A 12,559-nucleotide genomic window follows, 5' to 3' on the forward strand; every position below is an offset into this window, starting at 1 on the left:
TAAAAGACAGTAATGAAGCCAAAGTCATTATAGCCTGCCACCAAGAACAGAGAGGAATCAATACTCTAAATCATTTCTAGTTACTTATACTCCAATACCCCACAGCCTCTACAAGAGCAAATTCTTGGTTGGGATTAAATGTAGAGCAGAAACAGAAAGTACTGCTTCATTTACCTGTGTAGCATCTACAAACTAGTCCAGACAGATCAAAACTAACAATAACTACCAGAAATCTGTACAAAATGCCAGAGTGTATCATTTGATAAACCTATTAAACAAGTACCAGAGTGCCTGAAGAGCCAGTGTATTTGGTTATTAACTTTGGAAATAGATGGCTATGTATCCTATTTTGAAAATGTTAATTCATGTACAGTGACTAATGGGTTGACCTATTGCATGAAAGCTTAGGAAGAACAAAATTGGAAGATTGGTGAAGTCTAGGGGAAAAGTTATGTGGAGGACTTCACAGAATGGGCATGTATGACAAATCCATGACCTATATCAATGCTCATCAGAGGACATCTATGGCAGAAAAGCTCTCAATAATCAGACAGACAGTACATTCTATCCTATGGATGTCAATCAATCTCTTTCTCCAGCTGCCTAGTACTTACTTAACAGGCCCATTTATGAAGTGATATGACAACAGGAAAGGAGGCTGTGATTGAGCTTTTCTTCACTGAGGTTGATCTGGCTTCTGCCTATTCTGAGTTTCCATGTGATAAAAGCCAAGGCCATGCTGAGCCCCTTATTGAACACACCATTCTCCCAGGAACCAGTGAGCCGGTTGGAGGCAAACTGATGCATTGGACACTTTCCATCATACAAGGAGCAGATATTGTCCTCTTGGGAATAGAAACATTTTCCAGATACGAATTTGCCTTTCCTGTGTAAAATGCTTCTACTGGCACTAAACAGAAGGCCTCATTCATTGCCATTCATATTCCATTCAAACCACTTCAGACCAAGGAGACTGCAGAGAAGGACATAATAGATTGAAATTATACTTACAGAATTCATTAGCATTATCACAAGCCCCAGCAACCCAGAAGCATCTGGCTTGACAACGTGGTAGAATGGCTCAGTGACCACATCAGCTAAAAGAAAATTACCTAACAGGATTGTTATACAAGGTTAATGTGTGACTTAAATCAGTGGAAATACATCGCAACCTCTCCCTCATAGCTAAATACATGAGCCGAGGAGCCAAGGAATGGAGGTTCACAAAGGTTCTATTCATTTCTCCCCTTCAGATCAGTTCAGTCACTCAGTTGTGTCTGAGTCTTTGCGACCCCATGAACCACAGCACGTCAGGCCTCCCTGTCCATCACCAACTGCTGGAGTTCACCCAAACCCATGTCTATTGAGTCAATGATGCCATCCAACCACCTCATCCTCTGTCATCCCCTTCTTCTCCTGCCCTCAATCTTTCCCAGCATCAGGGTCTTTTCAAATGAGTCAGCTCTTTGCATCAGGAGGCCAACGTATTGGAGTTTCAGCTTCAACATCAGTCCTTCCAATGAATATTCAGGCCTGATTTCCTTTAGGCTTGACTGGTTGGATCTCCTTGCAGTCCAAGGGAGTCTCAAGAGTCTTCCCCAACACCACAGTTCAAAAGCATCAATTCTTCGGTGCTCAACTTTCTTCACAGTCCAACTCTCGCATCCATACATGACTACTGGAAAAACCATAGCCTTGACTAAATGGACCTTTGCTGAGAAAGTAATGTCTCTGCTTTTCAATATGCTGTCTAGGTTGGTCATAACTTTCCTTCCAAGGAGTAAGTGTCTTTTAATTTCATGGCTGCAATCACCATCTGCAGTGATTTTGGAGCCCAGAAAAATAAAGTCTGACACTGTTTCCACATCTATTTGCCATGAAGTGATTTTTCCTCTCGCTTTTTAAAAATTGAGACATAATTCACAATACATATAAAGTGTACAATTCAGTGATTCAGTATTTTCATTAAGTTTGCGACCATAACCACTAATTCCAGAATACTGTCATCATCTCCAAAATAAATCCTGTACCCTCAGCAGTCACCTCCATTCCTCCTCCCCCAATCCTAGGTAACCACTAATCTACTCTCTGTGGATTTATTTGCCTATTATGGATATTTCATATGAATGAAATCATGTAATAGGTGGCCTTTTGCATCTGGTTCCTTTCATTTCAGTTCAGTTGCTCAGTTATTTCCAACTCTTTGTGACCCCATGGACTGCAGCACACCAGGCTTTCCTGTCCATCACCAACTCCCAAAGCTTGCTCAAACTCATGTCCAGCATGAGTTTGAGCCATGATGCCATCCGCTAATGCCATCCAATTACCTCATCCTCTGTCATCCCCTTCTCCTCCTGCGTTCAATCTTTCCCAGCATCAGGGTCTTTTCCAATGAGTCAGTTCTTCACATCAGGTGGCCAAAGTATTGGTGCTTTAGCTTCAGCATCAGTCCCTCCAATGAATATTCAGGACTGATTTCTTTTAGAATTAACTGGTTTGATCTCCTTGTAGTCCAAGGGACTCTCAAGAGTCTTCTCTAACACCACAGTGCAAAAGCATCAGTTCTTCAGCGCTCAGCCTTCTTTATGGTCCAACTCTCACATCCATACATGATTACTGGAAAAACCACAGCTTTGACTAGATGGACCTTTGTTGGCAAAGTAATGTCTCTGCTTTTTATCCTGATTGCCACGGGAAAATCAGATTGCTGCTAGCTAATGAGGGAAGGAGATCAGTTCATGTCTGCAATTCATGGAAATGGGGATGACAGAACAGATTTAAGAAATGTAGAGGAAACTATATTTCCAAGACTTTGTGACTGATGAGGCATACAGATTGAGGACAAGGAAGGACTCTTGACTTTGTCATTCTTTCTTTAATTTTTCTTTATCTTTTTCTGTTTTTTTTTTTTTTTGCTTTCTATTTTTCTATTAATTATTGGGAGAGAGGTGAAAAAATAATTGAAAACCATTGCTAATAATAACTGAGAAAGTCAAATTCTCAGTTTTGTCACTTTCATTCCTACATAACAGTCTGTTTTGAAACTCTGTTATTAAGTGCATATATATTTTGCATATTTTGCACTGTTATGTTGTCTTGATGATTGATCCTTTTATCACCATGAAATATATCTCTATCTCTACTAACATTCCTTGTCCTGAAGTCCGCCTGTCTGACACACACAGCCACTCGTTTTCTTAAGACTAGAGTTTGCATGGTGTAACTTTTTTCGTGCTTTTAATTTTAACCTATTTGAGTCTTCATATTTAAAGCTTATATGAACAATATATAGCAATGTATATATATTTAATATTAATATCATTTTTTATACATTAAGATATTAATCCTTTACTATACTTGTAGTCCAACTACTTTCCTGAACTACATCCCATCAATTTCTTGTATTAGTGGATTTTATTTATTTAATTTTTGGCCACAGCACATAGCATGTGGGATCTTAGTTCCCCTACCAGTGATTGAACCCGTGCCCTTGTTCATTGGAAGCACGGCATCTTAACACTGGATTGCCAGGGAAGTTCCTATTAGTGGATTTTGAAAGGAGAATTTTTGAAGGGAAAGTGAAAATAGAGACTGCTGCTGCTGCTGCTGCTGCTAAGTCGCTTCAGTCGTGTCCGACTCTGTGCGAATCCATACACGGCAGCCCACCAGGCTCCACCGTCCCTGAGATTCTCCAGGCAAGAACACTGGAGTGGGTTGCCATTTCCTTCTCCAATGCATGAAAGTGAAAAGTGAAAGTAAAGTTGCTCAGTCGTGTCAGACTCCTAGTGACCCCATGGACTGCAGCCCACCAGGCCCCTCCATCCATGGGATTTTCCAGGCAAGACTACTGAAGTGGGGTGCCATTGCCTTCTCTGGAAAATAGAGACTTACATGCCTTAATTCTTGTTCCAGGAAATTTTTACCCAGGGAGATAGGACTAAGAGGAATGAATAACTTCACTGCTTACCTCAGGATATGTCTGCCAAGCAGTGTGTCTGGGCAGATCATCCACAGGAATAGCTCTCCTATTAAAATAACAGCTTGGTAACTTGGACAAAGAGCTTGCTTCTCTGACACCAGTTTGCTTATCAAAAATTATTTTAAAATCTTCACTTAGCAGTCATAAACTTTGCCTAGCTCCAAACAAGCCCCTGCCTTGAAGAACCATCTTTAAACCATGAGTGTAGGCCTTCAAACTCTTAATCTTCAGCCCTACCCTAATCAGCAGCCTCGCTCCCAGGTCACAGTTGAATCAAGGTGGTCTCTTCTATGCTGCAGTAACATCAGTGAACTCAGCTTGATTGAGTAGATTTCTTTGGTGGTCTTATGGGAAGCTGAGAAAATTTTGACAATAAAATGGGTATTTTTTTCACAATTTTTAGGTAAATAAAATTCTCTGTCAAATAGAGAAAAATTAACAATAATATAATCTTTTTTTTTCCAAAAATTTCATTGGAGTACATGATTTATAATATTATGTTAGCTTCAGGTGTACAGCAAAGTGAATCAGTTATACATATACATAGAGTCACCCATTTTTTAAAATTCTTTTCCATATAAGCCATTAAAGAATATTGAGCCATGTTTTTTGTGCTATACAGCAGGTTCTTATTATAGTGTGTGTATGTCAATCCCAATCTCCCTATTTATCCCTCCTCCCTCTTATCCCCTGGTAATCATGTTATTTCCCCTATATCTGTGACTCTACTTCTGTTTTGTGAATAGGTTCATTTGTACCCTTTTTCTAAGATTCCACATATAGGTGATATCATATGATATTTGTCTTTCTGTGTCTGACTTACTTCACTTAATGTGACAGTCTTTCAGTCCATCCATGTTGCTGCAAATGGCATCGTTTTATTCTTTTTTATGGCTGGGTAGTATTCTGCTGTATACATGTACCACATCTTCTTCATCCATTCTTCCATTGATGAACATTTAGGTTGCTTCCACGTTCTGGATATTGTAAACAGGGCTGCAATGAACATTGGGCTGCATGTATCTTTTTGAATTATGCTTTTCTCTGAGTATATGCCCAGGAGTGGAATTGCTCGGTCATATAGTATATCTATTTTTATAAGGAACCTGCATAATAGTGGCTGTATCAATTTACATTCCCCACAACAGTATTGAAGGGTTCCCTTTTTTCCACACCCTCTCCAGCATTTATTGGTTGTAGATTTTTTGATGATGGCCATTCTGACCAGTATAAAATGATAACTCATTGTAGTTTTGTACAGTCTATTCTTTTATATCCTACTCTCATTTTTTCCTATCACTTATCAAAATCAAATTAACATAACGATACTTTGGAAATTCCCTGGTGGTCCAGTGGTTAGAATTCCACACTTTCACTGCTAAGGGTCAGGGTTCATTCTTTGGTTGGGGAACTAAGATTCCACAAGATGTTCAGCCAGGGAAAAATGTCAAAGATAAATAAAATGACAACACTTGGCCGTTTGAGGCCAAATAGTACAAATTTGTTAACATTCTCACGGTCAGGGTTTTTTTTTTTTTTTTGCCATATGATTACTAGTATGCTCTCAGCTGGTAAAGAATTCACCTGCAGTGTGGGAGACCTGGGTTCGATCCCTGGGTTGGGAAGATCCCCTGCAGAAGGGAAAGGCTACCCATTCCAGTATTCTGGCCTGGAGAATTCCATGGACTATACAGTCTTATGGGGTCGCAGAGTCGGACACGACTGGGTGAGTTTCACTTTCACTTTCTCAATATAACAAGTAAATATATTTAGTCAAGATTAGGACTTGCATCTTTGAAGGGAGAAGCTGAACAATTAATTTTACCTGTTTTACATCTAAAACATCCCTAGTTACTTTAACTTAATGCGAGAATTTATAGAAAATAGAATATGGTAGGTCTGCTACACTTTGATTCTTCATTATTCAGAGGGATGTTTTAGAGTACAAATACGATCTTGTCAGCACTTTTGTGCATGGTTTCTAATGCCTTTCTATTGCTCCAAAGGTAATTTGTCATCATCCTTAGTATGGGCAAAAGGCACTGCATTCTGTGACTCCTGCCTAAGTGTCAGTTTTCATGTCTCAGTTTGCTCTTCTCTCACTGTTTTCCAAGGCCCCAGATTCCTGTGGCATTTCTTCAAGGACCCCCAAATTCCTCTGACATTCAAGGCCTTCACTTTTGCAGTGCCCTTTCCTGGAATGTTTCCCCACTTCCCTTCTACATTCCTTTTGCTCCTCTAAGCCTTATCCTTTAGATTTCACCTTAAATATCACTTCCTAGGACTTTTCCCCAGGCTTCCCAGTTTAGGTTGTCTTCCTTCTATAGTTTTCTTTGCACTCTGCCTTTTCCCTCCTGGCACAAACCTCAGTTTTAAGTTTATGTTTATTTGCACGCTTATTCCATGCTGTCTTTCCCACTGGGCTCTAAATTCTTTGACACTTTGTTTACTGGACAGGACAGTGCCTGTCTCGGAGGAGGACTCTATAGATATTTGTGGAGCAGATGAAAGAATTTCTAAAACTGACATTTAAATTAGTGCTTTATTTCATAATCTTCCTCTCAAAATAGGAAAAGTGTGTTAAATAAAATAAATTGTTCCTTTTCCATGCCAAGTGTGGTGACCCAAAGACTAATGAGCAGATAAAACGAAGGAGAGTCTTGGAATTCAGGAACAGAAAAATCAGACCCTTATTGTCCTTCCTTCCCCCATGCTGTTAACTATTAATGGATTTCAGGTCTTCCTGAGCAATATAACCTGTCTCCCTTCCTACCCTACACAGGGAAAAGGTATTCGCCTTACTCTTCCCCCATCCAGTACATGTGCCTCATTCAATCAGTAAATGACCTGCAAGACCCCTATCCCACTCCTTGTACTCTGGGTATAAAAGCGGACTAAGGACCCCTGTTCAAAGTCGGTTCTCCTTTGAGCTGGCCCACTGTTCTAAAAGCATCTCCCACTCTAATAAACTTTATTTACCTCTCATTCTGTCTCATATCTGGAAATTCTTTTCCAACCCACTCCTGGACCATGACACCAAGGTCCTGATAGACAGATTTTAAGACTAATTTTTAACAAAACCTTAAATATAATTTCCGATGTGCTAGGCATTGTCTTAGTGAAAGTGAAAGTCACAGTCATATCTGAGTCTTTGCAACCCCATAGACCATACTGTCCATGGAATACTCCAGGCCAGAATACTGGAGTGGGTAGCTATTCCCTTCTCCAGGGGATCTCCCCAGTACAGGGATCAAACCCAGGTCTCTTGCATTGCAGGTAGATTCTTTACCATCTGAGCCACCAGGGAAGACCAGGCATTGTCTTTAAGTCATTTACAGTTAGGAACTCATTTTATTATAGTGCTCTGAGGTATGTATTGTTATTATTTTCCCCTTTAAAATTTTAAAATAAATCCTCCACCCAGCATGGAGGATCTTAGTTCTCTGACCCAGGGACGGAAGCTCTGCCCTTGGCAATGAAAGCACAGAGTCCTCACCACTGGACTGACAGGGAATTCCTATTAGTGCCCTTTTATAGATGAGGAAAGTAAAGCAGAGAGAGGTAAAGTATTGAATACATTGTCCAAGGTAGCACAACTAGTAAATGGCAGAGCTAGGATTTGAACTCCGGGAGGCTGATTCCAGAGTCTGTACTTTTGACCATGATTCCATGCTGTGAAGAATAATATCTGGTGCATGGTAGGTGCTCAGTGAATGCTAGTGAGATAAAAAATGTTTTTCTGTAATCTTTCTTTGCCTGGGTTGCCAGCTAGTGTTTAATTTTAAGGTGTTACAGCAGGTAGGTAGTTAGATAAGAGCAGAGAAATGGGGGCAGGGGCCAGGTGGCAGGAAATCATGCATCTTGTAAACAGCGGGGGTTCATGGGCAGACAGAGGAAATCAGGAACATGCGGACTGACAGGAAACCACACCTTTTGGGCAATAAGTGTCCTGGAAGCAGATAAAGAAAGATAAAGGCAGGAATCTCCTGCATGTGAATGTAACTTATTTAATATGCACTCATTGCAATAAAACTAGCCTTGGAGATAAGAAGTACCCGTCATGCACCTATGCTGTGACACTTCCTATCTAAGCTAAGTAAGAAAAAAATCCCTCCTGCCCTCAGGAAGATAGAGTGGGGAGGAAAATCAGGAATATGACCCCCAAATTCCTCCTTCCCCAATGAATATTTTGCCCCTTCATTTGTATGGCCCTCATAACCAGATGGCCAAAGAGAAACAGGACAGCAGCTCCTCACCTGTCAACCTGCTCTCCCTCTGAGTATTCTTGATTAAATAAATTCACTTTACTCTTTAACCTCCCTGCTTCATCTCTGAATTCTTTCACAACAAGGCAAAAACATTAAATTCTTTTTCTGCCAGGAACAAAGGCAGATAGTACATCTTTGAATTCTGTATCTCAGTGCTTAGCAGTCACAGCCTATCAGCTCATTGGAAAGTCAGGATGAAATCACTACTCTCTGACTAAATCCTAGATACTTTAGCTCCTGCTGAAGTTGGGCTCACAGGCCATTGCAAGGGCTAGTAGCTTTATTGTGCATGAATGAGATTGAAATCTTTGAAAAACAGGTTTAATTTGTCAAATGCCCTTTTCTGCATCTATTGATAAAATAACATAATTTTTATACTTCAGTTTGTTAATGTGGTGTATTACATTGGTTGATTTGTGACTATTGAACCAATTCTTGCACCACTGGAATAAATACCACTTAATCATAGTATATAATCCTTCTGATGTATTTTTAATACTCAGTTTTCTAATAATTTGTTCAGGATTTTTGCATCTATGTACATCAGGGATATTGACCTGTAAATTTCTTTTCTTATTGTCCTCACTTAACTTTTGGTAATGTTGGTCTTGTAAAATTTTGGAATTGTTCCCTCCTCTTCAATTTTTGGAAAAGTTTAAGAAGAATATATGTCTTATATCTTTTCTGAATTGGGGAGATAACTCACCAGTGAAGCTGTCTGGTCCTGGACTTTGTTTTTTGGAAAGTTTTTGATTGCTGTTTCAATCTCTTTGCTAGTGATTGGCTTGTTCAGATTTTCTATTTCTTCGTGATTCAGACTTGGAAGATTGTGTGCTTCTAAGAATTTGTCCATTTTTCTAGGTTGTTAATTTGTTGTCATATAGGTGTTCATGGTATTCTACTTCTTTTCCTTTCTGTGGTATCAATTGTAATTTCCCCGCTTTTTTCCTGACTTTATTCTTTGTTTTCTTAGTGAGTCTAGGGAAAACTTTGTTCATTTTATTTCTCTTTTCAGAGAACCAGCTCTTAGTTTCATTGATCTTTTTTGTTGTTTTTTTAGTCTCTATTTTATTTACTTCTGTTCATATCTTCATTATTTCCTTCTCTCTATTGACTTTGGGCCTTGTTTGCTCTTCATTATCTAGTTCCAGTAGGTGTAAGGGTAGAGTGCTTATTTGAATTATTACTTGTTTCTTGAGATAGGCCTGCATTGCTATAAACTCCCCTTTTAGTACCACTTCTGCTGCATTCCTTAGATTTTGATATATCATGTTTTCATTTTAGTTTGTCTTCAGATATGTTTTTATTTCTCTTTTGAGTTCTATGTTAAATCCAATGGCTGTTAAATAACATGCTGTTTAGTTTCCACATATTTGTGATTTTTCCAGCTTTCTTCTAGATTATAATCATTGTGGCAAAAAAAAAAAAAAAATGCCTGATGTGGTTTTGATTTTCTTAAATGTATTGAGACTAGTTTTGTTTTCCAAATTATGGTCTATCCTGGAGAATTTTCCATATGCACTTGAGAAGAATGTGTAATCTGCTGCATTTGGTTGGAATGTTCTCTGTGATTCTATTAAGCCTATCTGATATAAATTTTTATTTTAAAGCCACTGTTTCCTTGTTGACTTTCTGCCTGAATGATCTATCCATTGATATAAGTAGGGTGCTAAAATAGTCCACTATATTGTGTTGCTGTCAGTTTCTCTTTTAAATCTGTTAATAATTAGCTTATATATTTTGGTGCTCCTATGTTAGATGCATATATATGAATAATCATTATATCTTCTTCTTGAGTTGTCCCCTTTATCATTATATAATGTCCATCTTTGTCTCTTGTAATGTTTTTTGGCTTGAAGTTTATTTTTGTTGGATATAAGTATGGCTACATTTGCTTTATTGGGCTCTCATTTACTTGGAGTATCATCTTTCATCCCTTCTCTTTTGAGCTTACATTTGTCTTTAGAACTAAGTGTTCTGGAGGCTGCATTTAGTTGGGTCTTGTTTTCAAACTTATCAGCTACTTTCTGTCTTTTAATTCATGGATTCAATTTCCAGGATGATTATTGATAAATGAGGACTTAGTACTGCCATTTTACCTTTTATTTTCTAGTTGCTCTATATGTCCATTGTTTCTTTTTTTGTTTGAATTTTTGTTTGCCATTTTAGTTTCATGGTTTTCTATTTTGTTTTTCTCAGTTTCCTCTTTTTCACTGTTAAATAAGGCATCGGAGAAGGCAATGGCACCCCACTCCAGTATTCTTGCCTGGAAAATCCCATGGGCGGAGGAGCCTGGTAGGCTGCAGTCCATGGGGTCACTAAGAGTCGGACACAACTGAGCAACTTCACTTTCACTTTTCACTTTCCTGCATCGGAGAAGACAATGGCACCCCACTCCAGTGTTCTTGCCTGGAGAATCCCAGGGACGGGGGAGCCTGGTGGGCTGCCGTCTATGGGGTCGCACAGAGTCGGACACGACTGAAGCAACTTAGCAGCAAATAAGACACAATAGAAAAACAGATGGTTGATATTTTGTACATTGCATTTTCTTCAGAAAATCTAGAGCAAAGGATCATTTATATGTCCATAATAGTTCAACACCACAGATTGAAAACAGAACTACTGAGAAAACAGCTGAACTTGCACTTGAAGTCAACTTCCCCTTGACTGCAAAATTCAAGGTTTCTCAGATGTCAGTACAGTGTTGAAAGCAGTGGATAAAACTTTACAGATTGCTTGTGCTTGTTCGAGGCAATTGTACTAGTAAACCCACAGGCTGTATTCTTCATTGTTCACATCTGTAGTCTTCAAAGCCAATAAGCTTTTTCCTGCACCCAGATCATCATCATAACATACCATTTGGATGATTAAATACAGAGCACACCCATGTAAAACATCATACTGATCTGATGTGGATACTTCTATACCAAACTTGGTAACCTGCATAGTAAATTCTTCCTCCAAAGGGACGAAAGGCAATTTTTTATCTTCCTGAGTGACTTCTTTATAATTTATCAGTTCTAGTAGCCCCTCAAGACTTTACCCTTCAGAGAGTTTCAGTTTCTCAATTGCATCAATGTATTTTTTTTTTATATAAATCCTGCACAGGTATCTGAATTATTATTGCTTTGTCCTGAGGTCTTGGTGGAATTGGTGTCAAGGTTTGCCACCTTGCTGGACTGTGAAAGCCTCCCAAGGCTGGAATCTACAGACTTGCCCTTACTACTGATTTCTCTGCTCTGGGAATTGCTACTATTGTATTGCTTCTTATCTTTCTGAAACATCTTACCACATAGCTGACCCAGAGGCTCTCACTGCAGAATCCAACACTACTTTATCACCTTCAAAGATTTCACAGACAGTGGTCTGCACAGATAGCTTCCTTTCATTCCAACATGGTCATTACTCATCAGAAAAACAAGGTACCTTACTGTCTGCACTCAGGGTCACAGACTCACTGCCTGCGCAGCCTGAGCTGCTGTTGCAACTCCTGTTCTACTCAGTTTCCTCTTTTAATAGGCTTTGTGTCTCTGCTCTAGCCTTGTAGTTAACATGTTCAGTTCAGTTTAGTTCAGTCGCTCAGTCGTGTCCGACTCTTTGCGACCTCATGAACTGCAGCGTGCCAGGCCTCCCTGTCCATCACCAACTCCTGGAGTTCACTCAAACTCACGTCCATCAAGTTGGTGATGCCATCCAGCCATCTCATCCTCTGTCGTCCCCTTTTCCTCTTGCCCCCAATCCTTCCCAGCATCAGAGTCTTTTCCAATGAGTCAACTCTTTGCATGAAGTGGCCAAAGTACTGAAGTTTCAGCTTTAGCATCATTCCTTCCAGAGAACACCCAGGACTGATCTCCTTTAGAATGGACTGGTTGGATCTCCCCAAGAGTCTTCTCCAACACCACAGTTCAAAAAGATCAACATGAGGTTTCTATAAAATGTCTCAAATAGTCCTTTTTCTGTCAATAACATGTTATCTTCACTTGCCTATGTGAGTTCTGTCCTTTTCCTCTTACCTTTTTATGTTTTTGTTGTCGCAAATTGTCTCATTTTATGTTGTAAGTTTGGTATTGAAGTAAGGTATTGAAGTACCTATAGTCCTGGGTCAGGAAGATCCCCGGGAGAAGGAAATGGCTACCCACTCCAGTACTCTTACCTGGAGAATTCCATGGACAGAGGAGCAGGTTGGGCTACAGTCCATGGGGTTGGAAAAGAGTCAGATGTGACTTAGTGACCAAACAACAGCAAAATAGTTATTTTTACTGCTCCTCCCCCACCTTTAACCTTTATGTTGTAATTGTTTAACAGCCTATAC

The 12,559-nt window shown here is 39.5% G+C and overlaps 1 pseudogene; it reads right to left on the minus strand.

Annotated features, from left to right (window-relative positions):
* Nucleotides 1-9,669: 9,669 nt before the first annotated feature.
* On the minus strand, nt 9,670-12,234 carry LOC132345321 (integrin beta-1-binding protein 1-like; annotated as a pseudogene).
* Between the last annotated feature and the right edge of the window lie 325 nt (nt 12,235-12,559).

Source organism: Bos taurus, chromosome 5, assembly GCF_002263795.3.
Source record: "Bos taurus isolate L1 Dominette 01449 registration number 42190680 breed Hereford chromosome 5, ARS-UCD2.0, whole genome shotgun sequence".
NCBI classification, from domain to species: Eukaryota; Metazoa; Chordata; class Mammalia; order Artiodactyla; family Bovidae; genus Bos; species Bos taurus.